This window comes from Hypanus sabinus, unplaced genomic scaffold, assembly GCF_030144855.1.
Source record: "Hypanus sabinus isolate sHypSab1 unplaced genomic scaffold, sHypSab1.hap1 scaffold_733, whole genome shotgun sequence".
NCBI lineage: Eukaryota > Metazoa > Chordata > Chondrichthyes > Myliobatiformes > Dasyatidae > Hypanus > Hypanus sabinus.
Window position 1 is genome coordinate 189,181 of NW_026781584.1, and position 27,546 is coordinate 216,726.

At 46.7% G+C, this 27,546-nt stretch overlaps 1 long non-coding RNA gene across 1 annotated transcript; it reads right to left on the reverse strand.

The window, feature by feature from the left end:
• Positions 1 to 20,641: 20,641 nt before the first annotated feature.
• On the reverse strand, positions 20,642 to 23,359 carry LOC132389998 (uncharacterized). Its single transcript, XR_009510747.1, has 3 exons — positions 23,229 to 23,359; positions 21,737 to 21,801; positions 20,642 to 21,430 (listed from the first exon to the last, which is right to left on the reverse strand). It is a non-coding gene; the product is annotated as an uncharacterized LOC132389998 (long non-coding RNA).
• Positions 23,360 to 27,546: the final 4,187 nt, after the last annotated feature.

Genomic DNA, 27,546 nt, shown 5'->3' on the forward strand with positions numbered 1-27,546 from the left:
AGGGACTGTGTTGTGCTGTAGGTATTCCATGTTGGAAGACGGTGTCCTGTGGTGTTCCACAGGGTCTTGATGTGTCCGATTACTTTTCTATTATGTCAAAGACTTGGATGAATGAATTAATACGCCGGTTGCAGTTTGCAGACGGCATGAAGATTGCTGGAAGCTTTGAGCCATGAAGGAGTCTGTAGGAGGACGGGAGTTACAGGTAGACAGGGCGGTGAAGAAGGCGTTTGACACGCTAGCCTTCATCAGTCAGGACACTGAGTACGGGAGTCGGGAGGTCACATCCCAGTTGTACAATACGCCGGCGAGGAGGCACTCGGATTTCGGTGCTCAGTCTTGGTTCGCCCTGCTGTGGGAAAGATGCCACTCAGCTGGAAAGAGTGCAGAGGGAGATTAACCATGATGTTGCCCGAGCTCGAAGGATTGAGTTACGAAGTGATGTCAGGCATTTCAGGACTTGATTCCTTGGAGCTTAAGAGTGACCTCACAGAGGGGCGTTGACCTTGGAGTGTACGGGTGACCTCACAGCTGTGTACAATGTCAAGAGGGTCACATCCAGTACAATCACGGACGAGAGTGTACACGGCGAAGGTGAGAAAGAGAAGAAATTTAATTAGCTACCCTGGTGACTAATTTTTGTACCCAAATGATGGTCGGTATGTAGAACGAGATGCCAGAAAAGTGGCTGAAGGAGAGAAATTTGAAATACTTAAAAATACACACACTTCATCATATAACACGTGACATGTCCACAGGGGCGTCATAATTGTGAACTCTGACCTGTTTGGGCATTGGTTAGCAGCTCACGCGGTCTCGCGGCAATGGGAGGAGCCTGATCTTTATCGATGACGGGCTCGTCGTTCGGAACGTTCACATCTTCGTAGATGGAGCTCAAACCACCTGGGACGCAGAGCGAGGGAGAATGAAAGAGAAGGTAATAGAAAGAGGAGTGAGGACAGAGAGAGAGAGCAGAGACAACGAAGAGAGAGCAGGGAGAGTGTGGGTTAAGTATAGGAGGGAAACGATGAGAGCCAGAGAGAAAGAAGGTGCGGGATCGGGGGAAGAAAGTGTTGAGAGAGGATGAGAGAGGGATGGAAAAGAGAAGACTGTGGTAAGCGATAGAGGCAATGAGCGGTAATGTAGGAGAGAGAGAATTAGAATGAGAATGGCTGGGGAGACTGAGAGAGTGGCAGAGAAAGAAAGAGTGGAGATAGATGGTAAGAGTGAGGGTGGAGGGAGACTGACGTCAGAGAGCAAAGACAGTGGAGGGATAGGAGAGTGATGGCAGGAGAAATGTGGGAGACCGAGAGGGTAAGGGGCAGTGGATGAGAGAGCGGAGGTAGAGGGTATGAGTGAGTCGAGAGGGAGAGAGACGAGAGAAAGCGAGGAGGGCGGAAGGAGATAGGAGAGTGAGGGTAAGAGAGAAAAGTGGGAGACCGAGAGGGTAAGAAACAGAGGAAGAGAGAGAGGGATTGGGAGAGAGGGGAAGGTATAGGAGAAAGACTGAGCGAGAGGGGTAAAAGGGGAAGGGACCGAAAGAGAAAAGAGGTTGTGGAGTGGGAGATAATTGGAAAATGGGGCGAGGGACGAGAACAGGGAGATAAGGGGGAGGGAGATAGCTGGAGGTGAGAGAATGAACAAATAATAAGGGAAAGAGTGAGAAGGAGAGAGCGAGAGTGAAGAAGGGAGAAAGGGGTAGTGAGTCGGAGGGGCGAGTTTGGAAAGTGAAGCAAGTGAAAGAAGGGCAGTATGGTTGATATTGGGGAAAGTAGGATAGGTTGGGGAGGAGGGGAGAATGCAAGGGGGTAGAGAGACGGATGGAGAGAGATAGAGGGATATTGATAGACAAGCGAGTTTAGGGCGAGTGGGCAGAGAGGGGGAAGGGAGGAAAGCGGAGTGGGAAAAAGTGGTGAAAAAGTGGAGAGCAGAAAGTGGTGTGGGAGAAGGGTGGTGGAGGGCAGAGGAGAGGAGGGAAGGGAGGGAATGCGGGGAGAGGAGGAGAGTGAGGTTGCGACAGAAAGAAGAGAACAGAGAGAAAGGTGGTTCTAAAGTTGAGATATTCTTTCTACTGTTCGACAGTGTTTCTCCTTTTCGCCTCCTCCAATGGTGTTCCCGTCTTACTGACCCTCACACGGAGGTGTGACCACTCCCAGGGCGTACCGTCCGCTCCGTGCCTTACACAATGCTCCTGTGATCCTTTCTCCTTAGGCACCACACCCACAACAATCCCTACTCACCGAATTCCATGGCACACCCGCCACTCCACGCCCCCCAGACCACCCCCTGCTCAGCGACCCTCCCACAGAGGTCCCTCCTCTCCGAGCCCTCCCACGGCGTTCCGTCCGCTCCGTCCTCCCCACCGTGCTCCCTCCTCAATGTCCTTTTCCCCTCAGCGACCACTCCCACAGCGAACACCCCTCACCGAATTCCAAGCCACACCCACCACTCTACGTATCTCAGAGTATCCTCTCCTCAGCGCCCCCTCCCACAGCACAGCCTCCTCACCCCATCCCACAGGGCACTGTCCACACATCCCCTCACGAAGGCACCATCCACACGAAACACCTCCCCTCTCCCCCGCTCCAAAGATGCTGAATCCTCACTGTACGTCCCAGGACCCACCCTCCCACAGAGCTACTTCATCATGGCAGGTACCTTGGGTTCTCTCTGACCTATTCTACAGCAGCGAAACATTGGGGTCAATTGCACGTTTGCCCTGACATCTCTCGATAGGAATGGACACGTCACTGAAACAGGTACAATCAATGAAAGATGAAACTGACCTCCATCTCTCCGGACAGGGCCGTGACATTCAGTTCCACGTACGATACAACTGGTTCAGCTGGGAACACAACACTGAGGGTGAGAATCAGGGTGAGGCTACCTCGTTATCTTCACATCATACACTCCCGGGGTCAGACACAGAGTGAAGGTCCCTCCACACCGTCACATCACACACACCGGGGGTCAGAGACAGAGTGAATCTCCCTCCACACCGTCACATCACACACACCGGGGGTCAGAGACAGAGTGAATCTCCCTCCACACCGTCCCATCACACACTCCCAGGTCAGACGCAGAGTGAAACTCTTCCCAACAAGTCCTATCGCACATTTCCTGGACAGAAACACAGTGAAGGTCTCTCCATACCGTCCCTTCACAGATCTCTGTGTCAGTCACTGAATGCAGCTCATTTCAATGCGACTCGTCATATGCTCCTGGGGTCAGACACCGAGTAAAGAGCCCTGAGCACCGATCGAGCACCCCGCCTCTCAGCGGTCAAGCACAGAAGCAGCTCCGTCAACACTGTCCTATCTCACACTCCCGGGGTAAAAGAGAGCGGTAACCTTTCTCCCTCTCTCTGCACCTCTCACCTCTCGAAGGAGCTTGTGGGTCCGATCCTCTGAGCCGCATGTTCGCGTAGTTCTCGCTCTCGTCCATCCTGTATAGCCTTTGAGTTTCTGAAAGGGATGCGACCGTGGGGAGAGGAAACCCGGAGTGGCAGACCGTCGCCCACGAACACCTAATGGCCCGCCGATAAAGGGAGGGACCGACAGATGGGTGAGGAAGTGCGGGGAGGAGAGAGATTGAGTTTTGCGAGAGGGTGGTTGAGAGAGATGAGAGTGGCGGGGCGGGGTGGCGAGAAATAGTGGGAGGACCCAGACTTCGAGACTAACTAGCCAGAGGTCACACCCCCAACATACTCTAGGCTTCCTAGACTTCCTCGTCTATCTTCTCTTCCTTATCGCACGGGATTCTCTCTCTCTCTCACCCACCTCTACATTTCTCTCTCTCTCCTTCCCCGTCACTCTCCCATTGCCACTCTCTCACCTTCCAGATCTCCCGCCATTCTTTCCTCCCTCCGACTTTTCGAGGGTGGGGAAGTGTTTAGGTGCTTTTTAGCTCGCAATACCAGGCCGTCCCTCACATTCTCACATCCCCATTTCCCGCCCTCCCCCTCGTTCTATCCGTCTCCTTTCTCAATTTCTCTCCCCTTCCCTCCACACCCTCTTTCGGTTCCTCTTCTCATTCCCACACCGTTCCTCTTTCCCTCTCCCCTATTTGTCCTAACCTGCCCTCTCCCTCCGTCTGCCTCACTCCAACCCTCACAACTCATCCGCTCTTTCTCTCCCTCTCACACTACTCCTCCCTTCCGCACCAGCTCCCTACCTCTGGCCGTTCCAGCAGTCTGAATTGTGTCTGCCTCAGAGACTGCGCGGCTGTGTCTGTGTGTCTGAGACCCGTTGTGGTACAGATGGAAGAGGAAGGATCGAGAGGACAGGGGTGGGCGGGGACGAGTTGGTGACATTGCACACACGACAGGAAACACATGATAGGCCTATCTGAACAGAACAGTGGACAGCCTCGGAACCTCCTTTTGAACAGATCTTCCTGTTTGGGATGTACATGTCCTATTCATTCCGAAATTCTGACTGAAATTCCAGCCATTGCTGTTCTGCCGTCATCCCTGCCAGTGTCCTTTTCCATTCAATTCTAACCAATATTATCCTCATGCCTCTGTATTATTTTTCTTTTCCTCCACTGTAATACTGATACATCTGATTTAAGTTTCTTCCTCTAAACTGAAGGATGAAACTTTTCATAATTTGATCACTTATCCGCGAGGGTTCGTCTGTCTCAACTCTCCGATCAGATATGGTTGACTGACTAACAACCAATGCAGAATAGATGATCCCTAGTTGGGACTGCTGAAAAAAAATCAAATTGTAGGCATTCTAGAAATGCCTCCCCTGGAATCCAACAGCAACCTGATTTTCACAATCTACCTGCATATTGTAGTTCCCCATGACGATTGCAAATTTGCCCTTTTGGCATGTATTTTCCATGCCCTGTTGTACTTTGTAGGCCAGATCCTTACCACTGTTTGTGTGACTGTATCAAATTCTGATCAGATGTTTTTGCCCGACCATTACTGTATCCCTACACTCAATGACGCAACACCTAACGACCCCAAGTCACTGCTGAAAGGACTCGGCCCGAAACGTCGTCTGTATTCTTTCCCATAGATGTTCCCTGGCCTGCTGAGTTCTTCCAGCATTTTGTCTCTGTTGCTTGGATGGCCTCTCTTTCTTATAATTTAATTTGGCTTTTTCCAACAGAGCCCAGACACGCTCTCTGCATTCCTGGCTGTGCCTTCGACAGAATATGTATCTTTGAGCATTAAGTTTCCAGCTAAAACATTTCAGCCGTTATTGATGCTTGCAACATCATACGTGCCAACCTGCAAGATCAGCATTGTGTTTTGGTTACCGCGCACATTCAAAATCCACACATTCAGTCCTGTGTTCATCATTTTCATATTTTTTTATTATTTTATCCTTCTCGATTTTCTCCACCGTTTTGAGTTGCAGCTCAGCCGACTGACTTTAATTTCGCCCAGACATCCTTTGCCGCTATTTGTAAACAAGTTACTTTATCGTCAGCACTATTATCGGCTTTCCCGACGATCCTTCCACTTTGAAATGTGTGTCGCTCAGGACACGAGTTGCACTGACCGCAACCATTTGATTCCGAACGTTGTCGTAGGTCTTCCAACCATCTGCCTCCACAAATTCTCCATGAACTGTTCTGGCAATCTGGCTTCCACCCCTCCGCAATAACCTCGAGCCGATAACAAGGGTTTTAGATGGGGTGCAGTTTGGTAGGTGTGTTCAAGAAGGTTTCGTGACACAATATGTAGATAACCCTACAAGAGGAGAGTCTGTACTTGATTCAATATTGGGAAAAGAACCTGGTCAGGTGTCAGATCTCTCAGTGGGAGAGCGTTTTCGAGATAGTGATGATAAATCTATCATCTGTCCAATAGTTATGGAGAGAGATAGGAACAGACAAGTCGGGAAAGCGTTTAACTGAATAAAGTTGAATGATGAGGCTATCGGGAAGGAAATTGGAAGCTTGAAGTGGAAACAGTCTCCTCAGGGAAAAGAATGGAAGAAATGTGGCAAATGTTCAAGAGATATTCGTTTGTAGTTTTGCATAGGTGCGTACCAATGAGACAGGCAAATAAGACAGTGAAGTTAGGGTAGGGTACAGGAACTGTGCTGTACGAAGGCAGTAATAACTCTCGTCAAGAAGAAAAGAAAATCTTACAAAAGGTTCAAAGAGCTAACTAATGTTGCAAATCTAGATGATTACAAGTCTAACAGGAAGGAGGTTAAAAAGGAAATTATGAGAGCTAGAAAGGGGCCATGATAATTCTTTTGGCGGGCAGGATTAAGGAAAACACCAAGGCATTCTACAAGTATATGAAGAGCAAGTTGATAAGACGTGAAAGAATAGCATCAATCAAGTACGACAAGTGGGAACGTGTGCTGGAACCGGAGGAAATAGCAGATGTACTTTCTGAATACTTTGCTTCAGTATTCACTATGGAAAAGGATCCTGGTGATTGTAGTGATGAGTTGCATCAGAACTAAAACCTTGAACATGCAAATATTAAGAAAGAGGATGTGCTGGTGCTTTTGAAAATCATCAGTTTAGAAAAGTCTCTGGGACAGAATTTGAAGTACACCAGGCTACTGTGGAAGGCGAGGGTGGGGATTGCTGAGTCTCTGGCGATGATCTTTGAATCATCAGTTCGGACGTGAGAGCTTCCAGAGGATTAGAGAGTTGTGGCTGTTTTTACTTTATTCAGGAAAGGGAGTTGAGATTGCCCAGGAAATTATAAACCAGTGAGCCTTACCTCGTGATTGGTAAGCTGTTGGAGAAGAACCTGAGAGACAGAAGTTATGAACATCTGGAGAGGTATAATATGATTAGGAATGGTCAGCATGGCTTTGTCAAGGGTGTGTCCTGCCTTACGAGCCTGACTGAATTTCATGAGGATGTGTCTAAACACTTTGATAAAGGAAGAGTAGCAGATGTAGTCTATATGGATTTTAGCAAGGCATTTGATAAGATGCCCCATACAAAGCTCATTGAGAAAGGAAGGAGGGATGTGATTGAAGGGAACATTGTTTTGTGGATCCAGAACAGTCTTGCCTACAGAAGGGAAAGAGCGGTTGTAGGTGGGTCATATTCTGCATAGAGGACGTTGACTAGTGGTGTACCTCAGGGATCAGTTCTGGGACACTTACTCTTCGTGATTTTTATAAATGACCTGGATGAGGAAGTGTAGGGATGGGTTAGTAAGTTAGCTGATGACACAAATGATGGTGGTGTTGTGGATAATGTAGAGGACTGTCAGAGTTTTCAGCGGGGTATTGAGCTAATGCAAAACTGGGCTGAGAAGTGGCAAATGTCCAGCCCAGATGAGTGTGAAGTGGTTTATTTTGGTAGATCAAAAATGATGGCGGAATATGATATTAATCTATAGTATTGTAGTTTATAGTATTATAGATGGTAATAATCTCTATTAATCTAGTATTAATCAGTGTGGACAATCTGAGGAATCATGGGGTCCGAGTCCATAGGACGCTCAAAACAGCTGCGCAGTTTGTCTCAGTCGTTAAGAAGACGGATGGTGGAATCATCAATCGTGGAATTACATTTAGGAGCTAAGAGGTAATGGCACGGTTATACAGGACCCAGGTCGGAAACAACTTGGAGTACTGTGCTCAGGTCTGGTCGCCTCATTACAGGATAAACGTGGAAGCCATGAAAGGGTACAGTGAAGGTTTACAAAGATGTTGTCTGGATTGGGGAGTATGTCCCATGAGAATAGTTTGAGTGAACTCGGCCTTTTCTCCTTGGATCGACGGAGGACAGAGGTGACCTGACAGATGTGTATAAGATAATGACAGACATTGATCGTGTGGATAATCAGAGTTTTTTCTTTCTTTTTCGCCAAGGCTGAAATGGTTGCCACAAGAGGACACAAGAGGTTTAAGCTGCTGAGGAGAAGTTACAAAGGCGAATTCAGGAATAAGTGTTTTACTCAGAGTGGTGCATGCGTGGAATGGGCTGCCGGCAGCGGTGGTGGAAGCTGATACGATAGAGTTTTTTAAGAGATTTTTGAATAGGTACGTGGAGCTTAGTAAAATAGCGCGCAATGCGTAAGCCTAGTCATTCGTAAGGTAGGGACATGTACGGCACAACTTTGTGGGCCGAAGTGCCTGTTTGCTGCTGTTGGTTTTCTATGTTTCTATGTTTCTAAGTCAGACCGTGTTTGGCTTGGACACCGATGGCATGGGTATGACGAATGACGAGGCAGTGGGAGGAGTTAGGTTAAAGGTCAAGATATCCAGAGTAGTGATCTCAGTTTTGAATTCCGTGCCACGTGCTAGTCAGGCAAGAACCTATCCCTGTCATTAATACTCACAAGGAACAAAATTTTACTTGCTCTGCACTGGGCCTTGGACCATCTAGTCAATAGCAATACTTACGTCAGGCTGTGCTTTATTGAAAAACAGCTCAGCGTTCAACATAGTCATTTCCTCAGTTCTAATCAACAAGCTCCAAATCCCGGGCCGTTGTATCTCCCTCTGCAAAATAATGTTTGACTTCCTCATCGAGACACCACAGTCCGTGCAGATCGGCCATAACATTTCCGATCTACAGGTAGTGTTGAATTAACAGAGAAGCTGCCCAGCTTATACAGATTAGAAAACTGATCAAAGTACTGGCAGATGGAATGCAGTGCCTGGAAATGTATGTTCATGCATTTTGCCGGAAAAAAAAATAAAAGTGTAGTCTATTTTCTTAAACAAAATCAACAATCTGCGGCGCAATGGGATTTGGAGTCCTGGTGCATTAGTCCTTCACATTTAATTTACAACTGTCGGCAGTCGTAAGGAAAACAAATGCAATGTTCGCATTCATTTCCAGATGTCCAGCAAATAAGAGTAAAGATTTATGTTTTAGGCTTTGCAAGGCACTGGAGAGGTCTCATTTGTGGTATTACGAGTCGTGTTGGTTCCCTTAGAAAAAAATGTAATCGCTGACATTGGAAATCATGTCAAACAGTCCCCATAGATATAATGACTGGCTTGGCTTCCACCATGGTTTGTGGCAGAACATTCCGCTTACTCGCTTCTGTCCAGCTGCAAGCACTGCTCTTTGCTTCTGGTCTGAAAGGACACCTCGCAATTTTGGGCGTAGGCCTTCCAGTTCTGGATATCCCCAACAGAGGAAACATCATCTCCACATAAACCCAATCCAGTGTTTTCAACTTTCGGTAGTTTCAACTAGATTATCCCGTATTCTTCTGAATTCCAGTGAGTCCAGGCCCAAAGTTGCCGAACGCTCCTTATATGTTAACCCCTTCATTTCCAGAATTTTCCTCGTAATCCTCGTCTGGACTCTCTGCAAAGACGACACATCCTTTCTGAGATATGGAGCCCAAATCTTTTGCCAATACTCCAAGTGCGCTCTTGTTGTTGCTTAAAAGGTCTCCCCGTCATCTCTTTTCTTACATATTCGTTTCCCCTTGAAATAAATGCCAACATTGCATTTGCCTTCTAAACCCAGACTCAACCAGTCCCTCTGCACCTATGGTGTTTGAAACTTCTCCACATTTAAATAATTCCCCTAATGTTACTTTTACCAAAAGGCATTATCATATATTCCCGAACACTGAATTCCTTATGCCACATTCCTGCTATTTTTCCCATTTGTCTAAGTCCTGTTGCAATCGTTTTGCTTTCTCAGCACTACCTTCCCCTCCACCTATCATTGTAACATCCGCAAAATTTGCCTCAGAACCATTCAAATCATTATTCAAATAATTATAAAACAATGTGAAAAATGTGTGCTGATTACTGTCTACTGGGGAACACCACCAGTCACTGGCAGCCAACCAGAAAAAGGCCCCTGTTATTCCTTCTCGTTGCCTCCTGCATGCCAGACGTTTCTCTATCCATGACAGTGTCCTTCCCTTAACGCCACGGGATTGTGTCTTGTTAAGGAGCCTCTTGTGTGGCACCTTATCAAATACCTTCTGAAATTCCAAGAGAGTGACATCCACTGTCTCTCCTGTGTCCACTCGGTTTGCTGAGAACTCTAACAGGCTTGTCCGGCAGGATTCACACTCACCGACACTCACAGTGACATCCACTGTTCCCCCTGTGTCCACTCGGTTTGTTACTCCCTCTGAGAACTCTGACAGGCTTGTCCGGTAGGATTCACACTCACAGACATTCACAGTGACATCCACTGTCTCTCCTGTGTCCACTCGGTTTGTTACTCCCTCTGAGAACTCTAACAGGCTTGTCCGGGAAGATTCGCACTCACAGACATTCACAGTGACATCCACAGTCTCTCCTGTGTCCACTCGGTTTGTTACTCCCTCTGAGAACTCTAACAGGCTTGTCCGGCAGGATTCACACTCACCGACACTCACAGTGTCATCCACTGTCTCTCCTGTGTCCACACGGTTTGTTACTTCCTCTGAGAACTCTAACAGGCTTGACAGGCAAGATTTCTCTCAGCAGAAACCATGCTGACTTTGACTTACTTCATCATTCCTCTCCAAGAACCTCGAGAATTCATCCTTAATAATAGATTTCAACACTTTCTCATCAACTGCGGTTCGGCTGACTGACCTACAATTTCAGTTCTTAGTCTTCCTTACTGCATTAAGAGCGGAGCGATATCTGCAATTTTCCAGCCCTCCGGGAATTAGGTGAATTTGAAGATTATGACCGATGCATCCGTTTTCCTTTGGCAACCACACTCAGGACTCTGAGATGTGGGTTGTCTGTTCCAATCGACTTACCCACGTAAGACCTTTGAGTTTTATTCGCCTCGCACATTGCACTTTGTAATCGCAATGACACTCACGCCTGCTCCGTGACCCTGACTGGTGTCTGGTGCACTGCTAGTTCCCACTACTATGAAGAACTATGCAAAGTACAGATTGCGCTCATCTGCCATTTCTGTCACTCATTAATCTGGTTTGTGTCACCAGCATTATTTTCCTGTGGATCAAAATCAACTCTCATCTTCCTATTAACCTTTGCATCATTGAAAGAAAATTATACTATCCAGATTAATAATATTGAATACTGTGCCACAGTATTCCACTTTTACTTCCATTTTTTTGCCTTTTTCGTTATCTTTTGTTCGATTTTAAAAGCTTTCAAATCATCCATCTTCCCACTCATTTTGGCCACCTTATAAGATCTTTCCAGGGTTTAACTGCAGTCCTTAAATTTATTCGTCAGCCACGGTTGCTTACTGTTGCCATTTGAGTATAACCTATTCTGTGGGACGTATCTAAACTGCTCATTCTGTACAATTACCAGAAACGTCAGCCAGCACTTCTCTGCAGGCATCCCAGCCATTATCTCCATCTGTTTGTGATACTGATACATGTGAATTATGCTTCTCCCCCAGAAAATTCAGAAGGAATTTAATAATACCTCTTCAGTAAACAGACTCCTGTTTGATATTTGAAACTTCTCCACATTTAAATAATTCCCCTAATGTTACTTTTACCAAAAGGCATTATCATATATTCCCGAACACTGAATTCCTTATGCCACATTCCTGCAATTTTTCCCATTTGTCTAAGTCCTGTTGCAATCGTTTTGCTTTCTCAGCACTAACTGCTCCTCGACCTATCTTTGTAACATCCGCTAAATTTGCCTCAGAACCATTCAAATCATTATGCAAATAATTATCAAACAATGTGAAAAATGTGGGCTGATTACTGTCTACTGGGAAACACCACCAGTCACTGGCAGCCAACCAGAAAAAGCCCCCTGTTATTCCTTCTCGCTGCCTCCTGCCTGCCAGACGTTTCTCTCTCCATGACAGTGTCCTTCCCTTAACGCCACGGGATTTTGTCTTGTTAAGGAGCCTCTTTTCTGGCACCTTATCAAATACCTTCTGAAATTCCAAGAGAGAAGCATCCACTGTCTCTACTGTGTCCACTCTGTTTGTTACTCCCTCTGAGAACTCTAACAGGCTTGTCCGGCAGGATTCACACTCACCGACACTCACAGTGACATCCACTGTTCCCCCTGTGTCCACTCGGTTTGTTACTCCCTCTGAGAACTCTGACAGGCTTGTCCGGTAGGATTCACACTCACAGACATTCACAGTGACATCCACTGTCTCTCCTGTGTCCACTCGGTTTGTTACTCCCTCTGAGAACTCTAACAGGCTTGTCCGGGAAGATTCGCACTCACAGACATTCACAGTGACATCCACAGTCTCTCCTGTGTCCACTCGGTTTGTTACTCCCTCTGAGAACTCTAACAGGCTTGTCCGGCAGGATTCACACTCACCGACACTCACAGTGTCATCCACTGTCTCTCCTGTGTCCACACGGTTTGTTACTTCCTCTGAGAACTCTAACAGGCTTGACAGGCAAGATTTCTCTCAGCAGAAACCATGCTGACTTTGACTTACTTCATCATTCCTCTCCAAGAACCTCGAGAATTCATCCTTAATAATAGATTTCAACACTTTCTCATCAACTGCGGTTCGGCTGACTGACCTACAATTTCAGTTCTTAGTCTTCCTTACTGCATTAAGAGCGGAGCGATATCTGCAATTTTCCAGCCCTCCGGGAATTAGGTGAATTTGAAGATTATGACCGATGCATCCGTTTTCCTTTGGCAACCACACTCAGGACTCTGAGATGTGGGTTGTCTGTTCCAATCGACTTACCCACGTAAGACCTTTGAGTTTTATTCGCCTCGCACATTGCACTTTGTAATCGCAATGACACTCACGCCTGCTCCGTGACCCTGACTGGTGTCTGGTGCACTGCTAGTTCCCACTACTATGAAGAACTATGCAAAGTACAGATTGCGCTCATCTGCCATTTCTGTCACTCATTAATCTGGTTTGTGTCACCAGCATTATTTTCCTGTGGATCAAAATCAACTCTCATCTTCCTATTAACCTTTGCATCATTGAAAGAAAATTATACTATCCAGATTAATAATATTGAATACTGTGCCACAGTATTCCACTTTTACTTCCATTTTTTTGCCTTTTTCGTTATCTTTTGTTCGATTTTAAAAGCTTTCAAATCATCCATCTTCCCACTCATTTTGGCCACCTTATAAGATCTTTCCAGGGTTTAACTGCAGTCCTTAAATTTATTCGTCAGCCACGGTTGCTTACTGTTGCCATTTGAGTATAACCTATTCTGTGGGACGTATCTAAACTGCTCATTCTGTACAATTACCAGAAACGTCAGCCAGCACTTCTCTGCAGGCATCCCAGCCATTATCTCCATCTGTTTGTGATACTGATACATGTGAATTATGCTTCTCCCCCAGAAAATTCAGAAGGAATTTAATAATACCTCTTCAGTAAACAGACTCCTGTTTGATATTTGAAACTTCTCCACATTTAAATAATTCCCCTAATGTTACTTTTACCAAAAGGCATTATCATATATTCCCGAACACTGAATTCCTTATGCCACATTCCTGCAATTTTTCCCATTTGTCTAAGTCCTGTTGCAATCGTTTTGCTTTCTCAGCACTAACTGCTCCTCGACCTATCTTTGTAACATCCGCTAAATTTGCCTCAGAACCATTCAAATCATTATGCAAATAATTATCAAACAATGTGAAAAATGTGGGCTGATTACTGTCTACTGGGAAACACCACCAGTCACTGGCAGCCAACCAGAAAAAGCCCCCTGTTATTCCTTCTCGCTGCCTCCTGCCTGCCAGACGTTTCTCTCTCCATGACAGTGTCCTTCCCTTAACGCCACGGGATTTTGTCTTGTTAAGGAGCCTCTTTTCTGGCACCTTATCAAATACCTTCTGAAATTCCAAGAGAGAAGCATCCACTGTCTCTACTGTGTCCACTCTGTTTGTTACTCCCTCTGAGAACTCTAACAGGCTTGTCCGGCAGGATTCACACTCACAGACATTCACAGTGACATCCACTGTCTCTCCTGTGTCCACTCTGTTTGTTTCTCCCTCTGAGAACTCTAACAGGCTTGTCCGGCAGGATTCACACTCACAGACACTCACAGTGACATCCACAGTCTCTCATGTGTCCACTCGGTTTGTTACTCCCTCTGAGAACTCTAACAGGCTTGTCCGGCAGGATTCACACACACAGACACTCACAGTGACATCCACTGCCTCTCCTGTGTCCACCCTGTTCGTTACTTCCTCTAAGAACTCAAACAGGCTTGACAGGCAAGATTTCTCTCAGCAGAAACCATGCTGACTTTGACTTACTTCATCATTCCTCTCCAAGAACCTCGAGAATTCATCCTTAATAATAGATTTCAACACTTTCTCATCAACTGCGGTTAGGCTGACTGGCCTATAATTTCAGTTCTTTAGTCTTCCTTACTGCTCAAAGAGTGGGGCGATATCAGCAATTTTCCAGCCCTCCAGGAATTAGGTGAATTTGAAGATTATGACCAATGCATCCGTTTTCCTTTCGCAACCTCTCTCAGGACTCTGAGATGTGGGTTGTCTGTTCCAGTCGACTTACCCACGTAAGACCTTTGAGTTTTATTCGCCTCGCACATTACACTTTGTAATCGCAATGACACTCACGCCTTCTCGCTGACCCTGACTGGTGTCTGGTGCACTGCTAGTTCCCACTACTGTGAAGAACTATGCAAAGCACAGATTGCGCTCATCTGCCATTTCTGTCACTCATTAATCTGGTTTGTGTCACCAGCATTATTTTCCAGTGGATCAAAATCAACTCTCACCTTCCTATTAAACGTTGCATCACTGAAAAATAAACTTATAGTATCCAGATTAATATTATTGGATCCTGTGCCACAATATTCCACTTTTATTCCAATTTTATAGCCTTTTTCGTTGCCTTTTGTTCGATTTTAAAAGCTTTCAAATCGTCCATCTTCCCACTCATATTTGCCACCTTATATAGAACATATAACCCTAGAACATTCCAGGGTTTAACTGCCATCCTTAAACTTATTCGTCAGCCACGGTTGCCTACCGTTGCCATTTGAGAATAACCTATTCTCTGGGACATATCTAAACTGCTCATTATGTATAATTACCAGAAACTTCAGACAGCTCTTCTCTGCAGGCATCCCAGCCATTATCTCCAGCTGTTTGTGATACGGATGCATGTGAATTATGCTTCTCCCTCAGAAAATTCAGAAGGAAATTAATCACACCTCTTCAGTAAACAGACTTCTGGCTTTGGTCCACATCACTTACGAATGCTGAGGACTCGGTGTGAGATAACCCGGACCCTGGCGCGCGGGAAGCAATACATCATCCAGGAGCCGCTTTCTGGCACAGTGACCCTCCTGTCTGTTTCACTAACTAACGAATCCCCGATTACCACATCTTGTCCCTTCTTCCCCACCCCTTCTGAGTCAAGCGGCAGACGTACCGCCAAACAGCCAACCACTGGGACATCGCTCTCTCAGGCCGTCCGCCACCACGATCTCTCCAGTCACTGTTCTGCCACTCTGGCTCCAATCAATCTGGAACTGGTTGGCACCCATGAGTGTGAACTGTATAAACCTTCTGGTTATTGACTGACTAGCACGTGACTTGGGTTTCATCACTACCTTGAAGGTCCTGCCCTTTAAACTAATTCCCTGTATCCCCTCGTTTCTTGTCCCACCCATGGCATGTGTAGTCAAATGGATCACGATCTGCCATGCTCCCCACTGGGCGTTGTATCATCTGGACAATTGCAATACCGACGTCAGGATGTGGTTTAATGACAACAGCTCAGAGTTCAGCGCAAACATTTCCTCAGTTCTTATCAACGAGCTCCAGATCCGGGACAGTGCATCTCCCTCTGCAACAGAATGTTTGACTTCCTCATGGGGAACCACAGTCAGTGCAGATCGGTCACAACATTTCCGATCAACAAACAGTGTTGTAGTCACTGAGAAGCTGCATCGGAGTTTTTATAACCAAACAAAAAGAAAGGAAGAGATTTAATAACCAAATAACCATGCAACAATTACAGCACGGAAACAGGCCATCGCGGCCCTTCTAGTCCATTCCGAACACTGACTCAACACATTGTCCCATCTACCTGCACTCAGCCCATAACCCCATCCCTTTCCTGTCCATATACCCATCCATTTGTTTAATGACTAAATCTATCCTGCCTCTACCACTCTTACAGGAAGCTTGTTCCACACAGCTTCCACTCTCTGCGTAAAGCCCCTCTCGTTTCCCCTAAACTTTTGCCCCCATCTCTCATCTCATGTCCTCTTGTTTGAATCTCCCCTACTCTCAATAGAAAAAGCCTATCCACGTCAACTCTATCTATACCCCTCATAACGCTAAATACCTCTATCGTCCCCTCTTTCAAACTTCTACGCTCCAAAGAATAAAGACCTAACTTGTTCAATATTTCTCTGTAACTTAGTTGCTGAAACGGAGATAACATTCTAGTGACCAGAACAGTACACAATACTACCAATTTGGACTCATCAAAGGCTTGTACAATTTTAACATTACATCCAAACTCCTACACTCAACACTCTGATATATAAAGGCCAACACACCAAAAGATTTCTGCACCATCTTCTCCACAAGCGATTCCACTTTCAGGGAACTGTGCACCATAATTCCTAGATAACTCTGTTCTACTGCATTCGCCAATGCCCTATCATTTACCATGTATGACTTATTTTGATGAGTCCTACCAAAAAGTAGCACCTCACACTTATCAACATTAAACTCCATTTGCCATCTTGTAGCTCACTCTTCTAACTAGCCTAAATCTCACTGCAAGCATTGAAAACCGACTTCATTATATACAAGGCCTCCTATCTTAATATCATCTACATATTTACGAATCCAATTTACCATCCCATCATCCAGATCATTAATATATATATATGAAAAACAACATTGGACCAAGTATAGATCCCTGAGACACACCACTAGACACCGGCCTCCAACCTGACATACAGTTATCCACCATTACACTCTGGCATCTCCCATCCAGCCATTATTGAATCCATTTACTACTTCAATATTAATACCTAACGATTGAACCTTCCTAAATTAGCTTCCGTGTGGAACCGTGTCAGAGGCCTTACTGAAGTCCATAGAGACAACATCCACTACATAACCCTCGTCAAATTTCCTTGTAAGCTCTTCAAAATATTCATTAGGTTTTGTCAATCATGACGGTCCTCGCACAAATCCATTTTGACTGTTCCTAATCAGACCTTGTGCATTCGGATAATTATATATGCCATCTCTAAGGATACCTTCCACTAAGTTACACATCACTGACGTCAGACTTACAGGCCGATCATTGCTAGGTTGACTCTGAGAACCCTTATCAAACAATGGAACCGGATGAGCAATTCGCCAATCCTCCGACACCATCCCCGTTTCTAATGACATTTGAAATATTCCTGTCAGAGCCCCTGCAGAGTGACCGGCAGTAAACCTCAATAAGTCTCCGTTCATTCCCACACTTTGTCTCCTGCCACGGAAACACCACTTTATCCATTATAATCCGCACGTTAATGCCTTCAGTCCTGTATTCATCCTTTTCGATGGTGTCCACAATTTACCAGGAATCTCAGACGATTGACTGCAATGTCTCCCCCTCAACAGCCTCTCCTCAGTACAAATTGCCTCGGTTTGTAAAACCAGTTACCTCATCCTCAGCACTGTTTTCAGTCAATGTCGATCTTTCTGCATTGAAATGTGTGCAGCCCGGGACAATATTTGCACTGATCTCAACCATCTGATTTCCATCTTTTTGTGATTTCTTATCAACATCCGTCTCCACAACCTCTCCAATAACTGTTCTGGCACTTTGGGCCCATCCCTCTGGAACTAGTTGACACCCATAATTGTAAACTGTATAATCTCACTGGCTCTGGCCCGGCGTGAACGGTGCTCGGTTTTCAAGACTGAGATCACTACCCTGGAGATCCTGCCCTTTAACCCTTATCCCTCTACTCCCTCGTCACTCCTCCTAGCCATGCCAGTGGTAGCCAAGTGGGACACGATCTGACTTGCTTTCCATTGGGCCTTGGGCATTCTGGACATTTGCAATACCCACACCGGGCTGCTGTTTCTTGACAACAGCTTAAAGTTCAGCAGAATAATTTCCTCAGTTCTTATCAACAATCTGAGCATCCGGGGCAGTGCATCTCCATCGGCAACAGAATTTTGACTTCCCCATTGGGAACCCACAGTCAGTGTAGCTCGGTCACAACATTTCCGATCAACAAACTGCACAATAGAGACCCATCGGCCCAGAAAGCATTGCCGAAAATGCACTTATCTTGGAACCTACCAAGGGTAAACCATAGCACCATATTTTCGAGGCTCCATGTCCCTGTCCAGGAGTCTCTTAAAAGATCCTATCGTAACCGCCACAGCCACTAGCGCCGGCAGGCAATTCCACGCACACTACGGAAACAAAAAAAAAAACCCTGACAACTCTGTAACCGCTTTCAAGCAGATTAAAACAGTGCTCCCTCGTGCTAGGTATAGTTTCTTGTGCCCTGCACCGTGCGTGTAACTACCTCTCTGTACGTTCAATCTATCACCCGGAAAGCCTCTCGAATTATTTGAAAATTTCCCGGATATTAGCATCTGTGCACAGCTCAACACGTTAACCCCGTTGACCTTGTTTCTCTCCACAAGAGGTCTGCAGTGGCATGACTGCCCTGGTTCCCAGTGGCCTCGGTCCGTCTGTAGAATTGGAATATCTACATCAGACTGCGGATTATCGACAACAGCTCAGCGTTCAGCACAATCACTTCCTCAGTTATAATCAACAAGCTTCAAATCCTGGGTCAGAGTATCTCCCTGTGCAACCGAATGTTTGACTTCCTCATCGGGAAACCACAGTCAGTGCAGGCAGGCCATAACATTACCCATCCACAGGTAGGGCTCAAATAACAGAAGGGCTACAAAAGGGCTGAGACCGATTGCGGAAATGGGCAAAGCGATGGCTGACGGAATAGACTGCCGGGAAGTGTATGGTCTTGCAATTCGGTAGAATAAATAAAAATGCGGACTATTTTCGAAATTGAGAGAAAACTCAACAATCTACGGCCGAAAGGGATTTGGGAGTCCTTCTGCAGGATTTCCTTAAGGTTAATTTATTGTTGGAGTCGGTGGTGAGGAAGGCAAATACAGCGGTCTCATTGCTTTCCAAAGGACTAACAAATAAAGACGATCATTTAATTTTAAGGTGATTTTCGGAGGCCTAATCTTGGGTACTATGGACCTATTTTTGGACCTTATGTAGGGAAGGATGTGTTGACGTTCTGAAGGGTGAAATGGAGTTTCGCGAAAACGATTCCGGGATTGAGGAGCGTTTGATGAATCTGGGCCTGTACTCACTGGAATTCAGATGAATGAGTGGTGACGTCATTGTCGCTCATCAAATGTTGAAAGTCCTCGATCGAGTGAATGGAGAGAGAGATGGTGAGGTCGGGACAAAGGCCTGCGGGGACGGCCTCAGCATGCAGGGATGAGAATTTAGACCGTAGGTTCGGAGGGATTTCTTCTGCCATGAGGGGTGATTGGAGGAATACCTTGCGGCTGGCGGCGGTGGAAACCAAGTCAATATTTCAAATGCAACATATCGGTAGATCGATGTAAACGCTTCTGCTGAGGGAATTAAGCAACTACGGACTTAAAAACAAAAGCTAAAACAAAAAGGATGCAATCTCCTGGCTACAGCCTCAGCCATGTGAAATTTGCCTAATGTAAAGAAGATTAGAGTTAAATGCGTGGCTCAAGGATTGGTGTGGGAGAAGTGGGTTTGAATTCACGGGAAATTGGCACCAGTACTGGGGAAGGAGGGAACTGTTCCAATGGGACGGGCTAGACCTGAACCGGGATGGGACCTGGATCCCAGATAGCCACATAATGCGGGTAAGTATGCAATAGATTGGCGGAGTATGGATAAGGTATAAGAGAAAAGTGTGGATGAAGTTAAAGTAAAATCAAAAGATAAAAAATAGAAAGTTAAGAGTGGAGTGAAGCGACGCGAAGAAACTTCAAGTGTAAAGAGAGAAAGATGACATGATTTTAAATGCACAATGAGTGTAAAATCACTTTATCTGAATGTCTGTAGTTTTCCAAATAAGGTCAGTGGCCCAAATCAGTACAAATGGGAGTGATTTAGTGGTCGTTATGGAGATGTGGTTGCAAAGAGGAGAGGACTGGAAATTCAATACCCAAGGATATCAGGGAATACGAAAGGATGAGCAGGAATGTCAAGGAGGTGGGGTAGCGCTCTTGATTGAGGCTGAGGTCAGGGCGATAGTGAGGGACGATATGGGATCTATGGAGCAGAATGTTGAATCCATCTGCGTGGAGATTGCACATTCACTCAAACACGAAGAAGGTGTCACGTTCCCGACTGAACAGCGGCAGGCGTCCCATTTCAGCATTCCCATTCACCGGAGTGTGGTGAGCTGTCACCTTCCCTTTGAGGCTCAGACTGCCAATTATTGCCCGTCAACAACCCTCCCCTCCATCGAGGGCATGGTCAAAAGTGAATACGTCGAGAAGACCGTATCCACCAGCAAGGACGCCCTCCCGCCGGGAAATGCCATGTGCTCATCGGTACCATCGGGGAGGGGGTACAGGAGCCTGAAAACACAACAATTTACAAGCAGTTGCCTCCCGTCCTCCATCAGATTGCGAACGCTCCCTGAAAACTTAAACACTCCCTCGGTATTCACCTTTATTGCAGTATTTATTAATTCTTCCAATTTACGTTAATTTTACATCTTTGCATCGTCCCGGGGTCACGTTGAAGTTGTTCAAGGCTTCGGTGAGGCGGCGCTTGGAGGGCGGTGTTCACTTCTGGTCCCCCTCCTGTAGGAAAGCTGCCACTAAGCTGGGAAGAGTGCGGGGGCAGATTTACGAGGATGTTGCCGGGACTCGACGGTCTGAGTTACGGACAGAAAGCAAGCAGAAAGGATGTGTCTACAGTTCTTGGAGCGAGGGTATGAAGCCAGGAGGGGCACAAGGAGGGTAAATGTGCACAGTCTTTTTCTCTTGGGTTGGGTTGGGGAATTGAGAGCCAGAGTTCACAGAATTGAGGTGAGAGTGTGTGGAGAGAACGGAGAGAGGAGAGGCCGAGAATGGGGTCCGAGGGGGAGAGAGCCAGAGCAGAAGAAGAATGTGTTGCGGAGAATGGCAAAGAGAAGAGTAGAAAGAGGGAGTAATTGTGGCAAGCGGAGGAGAGAGTGGCAGGAAGGGTGAAGAGTGGTCTGGATGGGGAGAGGGAGAGTAGTGGGGGAGAATGTGGATGCGATTAGAGGAGGAGACTGGTGTACGATGGAGTGGGTGTGAAGGAGTAAAAGGATAGGGGTTTGAGAGTGGGGTAGATTGAATGTGGAGAAGTGATATACATTCCTTTGATTTAGGTTCTCCCCACGGGGTGTTGACAGAGACCTCGGATCTCTGCAGGAATATCCGACTTCTCGCAGAGGAATCTGCGTTTTATTTTGCAATCGTATGTCCGGGATCCGTCGCATTTTCTGCAGCTGGGCCGGTTATAGGACTTGTACAGAAGATTAGAGTCCACATTCCTGTCAAAGAGGGTTAGACAATTTCAACAGAGTCGAAACAGATGCAGCAGCCAACCTGAGATCGTCGAAAACAACTAATCCATTGATCTGCGCTCGCCCCCCAGCCCCGGATCCACAGCCGTACGAATCCCACTACACCCCTCTCCCCGAAAATCCCGAGTCAGTTCCGAAATCAATCCCACTGCACCGCCCTCTCCCGACAACCCTGGGTCAGTGAACAGTCTAATCCCACTGACCCACTCTCTCTCTTTGTCCACGGCCTCGTGTCACTCTCAAACCACGGACCTGTAACAGTCCAAACCTCACCCGTCTCTGCATTTTCCAATCCAGTAAGTTCTGTATACATCGCCGACAGAGGTGGAAACAAATTCCTGTGAAGTGAAATCCTTTCCATTAATATGCATGCAACGTCCTGGGAAATGTTTCACTGCTAATGTAATGGTTTCTCTGTAGCAGCAGTGTGTTTGTGTTATGACGAGAGATAACGGGTGCTTTGGAATGTGTGGCGTCCGCTGATGGGAGGGGTTTTCTTTCCTGTGAGCCCGTGAGCGGGGAACTTGCGGGGTTTTGTTCGGCAGAAGATGGAAAGAGAAGATGCCAGATCGGGGTAATCGTAGACTGCAGGTCTGAGCGGACTTGGAATGGGGTCGGGAGTCGACCACACACGGGAGAAATCGATGGAGAACGGACGGACGGGAAAACAGTGAGATCCAAGGAGCGCGTTGGACTGTTTCGTTAAAATGGTAAAATTGTTTTCTAGACTAACCCTGTAGTTAAATGAAGAATCATAAAGCCCAACCGTTTAATTGCAAATGGTGAACTGCTCGTTATTTCGTAGGATTGATTTGTAACCGGGCAACACGACCACACAAACAAGCTTTTCTCGGATTGGCCTGGCCGACGGCAGTATCGCCCTCACACACCAGGCAAAGCATGCTGGTAGAACCTAACGGTGACATTGCGCCTCTCCCCATGTCTGGCCACGGGAAAATTTGAAGAGATGGCATAGACATGGAAACATCCAGTGTCATATCCCAGGAATGGGTGATGGGACGGCTTTGTGGGTGCTTCACTCTGTGCCTGACCCAGGGAGAGTCTGACGGGACGCCGTGAAGGGACTTCATACTGTCAGAATCAAAAACTTCCATAATTGTACCGTGCAGAGCATTCTGGCAGGCTGCATGACTGTCTGGTATGGAGGGGCTACTGCATAGGGCCGAAAGAGCTGCGGAAGTTTGCAAATCTAGTCAGCTCCATCGTGGGCGCATGTCTACAAAGTACCCAGGACATTTTCAGGATGCGGAGTCTCAGCAAGGCAGTGTCCATTATTAAAGACCTCCACCAGCCAGGGCATGTCCATTTCTCTCTGTAACCATCAGGTAGGAGATACAGAAGCTTGAAGGCCCTCACTCAGTGATTCAGGAACAGCTTCTTCTCCTCTGCCATCCGATTCCTAAATGGACTGGAAACATTGTACACTACCTCACTTTTTATAATGTAGACCATTTCTGTTTTTTTTTAGATTTTTAATAATCAATTCAATATACGTGTTTGATTTACTTGTTCATTTTTATTATGCTTTATTTTATATTTATTATTATTTTCTCTCTCTCTGTTAAATTATGCATTGCATTGAATTGCTGATGCTAAGTTAACAAATTTCACGTCACATGCCAGTGATGATAAACCGGGTTCAGATACTGGTCCTAGTGGGAGATTCACTGTGTCTATCCCCGGGAGTGTGTGATGGGACGGTGTGGAATGTTTCGATCTGTCTTACACCCTGGGAATCACTTACCTCTTCCTCTTTTGAATTTATTTCGAGGAGCCTTGCATCCAAGTTTGAACAATGATCCCTTGCTCCATCATATGTTTTCTCCAAGGAAGATGTGAAATAACACCGATTTTCGTTATCGATCCAGTTCTGAGGACACGTATGCACTACAAATCAGGAACAAAAAACAGTGAATCACCCTCCATAACAACCATTGCACCGACTGTGATCAGAACATTCAAACTCCCTTAACAATGTCCAATCCCGGATTCCGACAGCAGGTGTCGCTCCTTTCACACCGTCCCAACACCGACACCTCCGGCCAGACATAGAGAAAACCTCCCTCTGCATCGTCCACCCATCTCACACTCGCGGGGTCAGAAACAGAGTCTCTCTCTCTCTCTCTCTCTCTCTCTCTCTCTCTCTCTCTCTCTCTCTCTCTCTCTCTCTCTCTCTCTCTCTCTCTCTCTCTCTCTCTCTCTCTCTCTCTCTCTCTCTCTCTCTCTCTCTCTCTCTCTCTCTCTCTCTCTCTCTCTCTCTCTCTCTCTCTCTCTCTCTCTCTCTCTCTCTCTCTCTCTCCGCAGTCACTTTACACACACATAGGTTCAGAGTGCACGCTGTCCACTGTCAAACCACGCGTTCCTGCGGGTAGACACAGAGTGAAGCTCCCTCCGCACCGTTCCATCACACATTCCCAGAGTGAGACACAGAGTTAAGCCAATGTCACAGTGTCCAATCGCACAATGCATGGGTCAGACACAGTTAGCAGTTTAGCTCTTTCAGCACCGTCCGATTACTGGCACCCGGAGAAAGCAATGGAGTGAAGCTCTTTCTCACTCTCCTATGACACACGCGGAGGGTCAAAAACATTGTGCACCGTCCGCACCGTCTCATCACACTCTCGCGGGATCAGACACAGAGTGTCACACATTCCCGAGAGCAGACATGAAATGAAGCTACCTCGGGATCGTCCCATTAGTTGTCGAGTGAAAGTCCCTGCAGACAATTCAATCACACACTTCCTGACCAGTCAGAGAGAAGTTTGGGTTCCGCACACAATGTCCCGTCACACACTCTTGGGGACAGGCGAACAAGGAAGCTCTTGTCTCACGTTCCCAACATACGCTTCCGTTGTCAGACATAGAGTGATGTTCCTTCCCCAGTGTCCCAGCACACACGACCCTAACGCTAATCAGCACTATCGCACACTCCTTGTGTCCCATCATTCGGTCACTTCTTCCTCCACACTACCCTAATACTACCTCCCGTGGTCAGATAGGAAATGAAACACTCACTACTTCATCCCGCCGCACACTCCCGTGGTCAACCATAGTACGATGCTCCTTCCACCCGGTGACATCACAGGGGTCAGTAAACGAGAGAAGTTCACTCCGCACCGTCCTATCATAGAGATATCTGACACAGAGAGGAACACCATCCAGACTCACCGTTACCGGTGTCAGGCAAACACATAACACCCCCCGCCTCCCCCCGCACGAAAGGCATTTACCCACCCCACATCCCGTAGTAGCTTCTCATCACACACAACTGGGTCGAACACAGAGTTCCATCAAACACACACGGGGTGAGTTCAGAGCTTTACGTTCCCTGCACATCTTCCGATCACACACTCCCGGAGTGAGACACATCGTTTTTCTACCTCTGCAAAGCCTCGTCACGCACTGTCTGGATCAGACACAGAGTGAATCTCCTTCGCCATGGCCTCATCACACATTCCAGCGTTCAGACGTGTAGTGAAATTTCCTGCACGACGTCCAGTCACACTCCTCCGGGGTCAGTTTATCTGTGTTACTCCATAGAACCATAGAACCATAGAACATTACAGCGCAGTAGTGGCCCTTCAGCCCTCCACGTTGTGCTGACCCATATAGTCCTTAAAAAATTACTAAACCCGCACTACTCCATAACCCTATATTTTTCATTCATCCATGTGCCTCTCCAAGAGGGTCTTAAATACCTCTAATGTTTTAGCCTCCACCACCATTCCTGGCAAGTCATTGGAAGCACTCACAACATTCTGTGTAAAAGACTTACCCCTGATGTCTCCCCTAAACTTCCCTCCCTTAATTTTGTACATATGTCCTCTGGTATTTGCTGTTGGTGTGCTGGGAAACAGGTATTGACTATTCAACCTATCTATGCCTCTCAGAATCTTGTAGACCTCTATCAAGTCCCCTCTTATTCTTCTACGCTCCAAAGAGAAAAGTCTGTTAAACTAGCTTCATATGACTGTTTCTCCAATCCAGGCAACATCCTGGTAAATCTCATTTGCACCCTCTCCATAGCGTCCACATCATTCCTATAATGAGGTGACGAGAAGTGAACACAATACTCTAAGTGCGGTCTCACCAGAGATTTGTAGAGTAGCAACATGAACTCTCTACTCTTGAACTCAATCCTTTTTTAATGAAGCCTAGCATCCCATAGGTCTTCTTAACTACTCTATCAACCTGTGCAGCGACCTTGATGGATGTATGGATTTAAACCCCAGGTCCCTTTGTTCATCCGCACTTTTAAGTAACTGACCATTAATCCTGTACTCAGTCTTCTGGTTTGTCCTTCCAAAATGCATCACCTCACACTTGTCCGGAATGAACTCCCTCTGCCATTTTTCTGCCCAACTCTGCAGCCTGTATATATACTCTTGTATCCTTCGACCACATATAGCTCCATCCACAACTTTTCCAACCTTTGTGTCATGCACAAACTTACTTACCCATCCTTCCACCTCTACATCCAAGTCAGTTATAAAAATCACAAATAGCAGGGGTCCAGGACTCCACGAGTCACTGACCTCCAGGCAGAATACTTTCCTTCCACAACTACACTCTGTTTTCTTCCTTTAAGCCATTTTTTTTTTATCCAACTCCTTCCACACCGTCTTATCACACACTCACCGGGTCAAACACAGAGTGAATCACCCTCCATACCATCTCTTCACACAGTCCAGATGTCAAGCACAGAGATACGCTTCCTCTCTCCATGCCTGCCCTTTGATGAGGATCTGCTGAAAGAGTGTGATTATGCCTCACCTCTTGTGCCGGTCAACAATTGACAAATTTGCGCCTTGGCTTCGTTGACAGATTTGTACTTCCTTTTCACCTGAATAACTTGGTTACGAAGTTCAGTGTTCCTTCGGTTAAGAACGGACAGATTAGAGTTGAGCGCAGAAAGATAGTTGAGACAGGTTCCCTGGGTCAGATTCAGGAGGGAATTCTCGGATATTGTGGATTCAAGGGTTGAGTTTAACTCATGGACTTGTAGTCGACATTGGCGCTGGGTCCTGTTCATCTCGCGATACTCTTCCCGAAGGAGCTGTAAGTTTCGGCTGGATGTGATCTGAGACTGACGAATCTGTGACACTGAGAGAGATGGTGAAGGATGATTAGCATTTACAGTGACACGCGAGTCAGCGTCACGCTATCGAACGGGTCACAGAGAGTGTGGTGTCAGTGTCACGGTGAAGGGTGTCACAGTGAAGAATGTGCTGGTGACACAGTGAGTGGCTTCAGCGCCACATTGAGAGGGGTGTCTGTGTCACGCTGAGGGGTATATCAAGGTCCCGCTGAAGGGTTTGTTGATGGTACAAGGGGGGTCTGCGTTAGTATCGTGCGGGGCATGTTCGAGTTGCTCTGAGGAAGGAGTCGGTGTCACTGTGATAGGAGTTTAGGTGCACTGTCGAGAGTTGAGGCGGTTCATAATGAAGTGTTTCTCGATGTCACTGCGAGGGAAATCTCAGAGTGAGGGGTTTGTGGGTGTTCCGGTGTGTAGAGTAACTGTGTCATGGTTTGTGATGCGCTGGTCTCACAGAGAGAGGTGTGTCTGAGTCACGGTGAGAGACATGTCATGGCTACGGTGGGTGTGACAGTTTCACGCTGAGGCGTGGATCAATGTCACGGGGTGTACAACGTAAGTTGTGCATCGGTGTTATGTTGTGGGGTGTTGCTGTCTCGTTGAAGGGTGTTACAGTGATATGTGAGTCTTTGTCACGGTGCGGAGCTGGACGGGTCGGGTTGAGGAGCATGTTGGTGTCACAGTGAGTGATGCCTCAGTGTCACGGTGAAGGGCGTCTCGGTGTCTCTGTCGTGTTTTACAATAACAAATTATTTACATTTGGATCCCGTTCGGCTCACCATTGGTCGAGAGACCGGAAACAATCACGATAAGGGCGGACGTAAAGAGGCGGAGTAGGCAGATCCTACGGTTCGATCTATTTTCCATGTTCTCTTTCACTGTGTGGGTGAATTCAGCCGTGTCCCCCATTCGGACTCCCTTCCACCCACCAGCCGCGGCCTCTCCTTTTCCACGATCATCCCTCCCT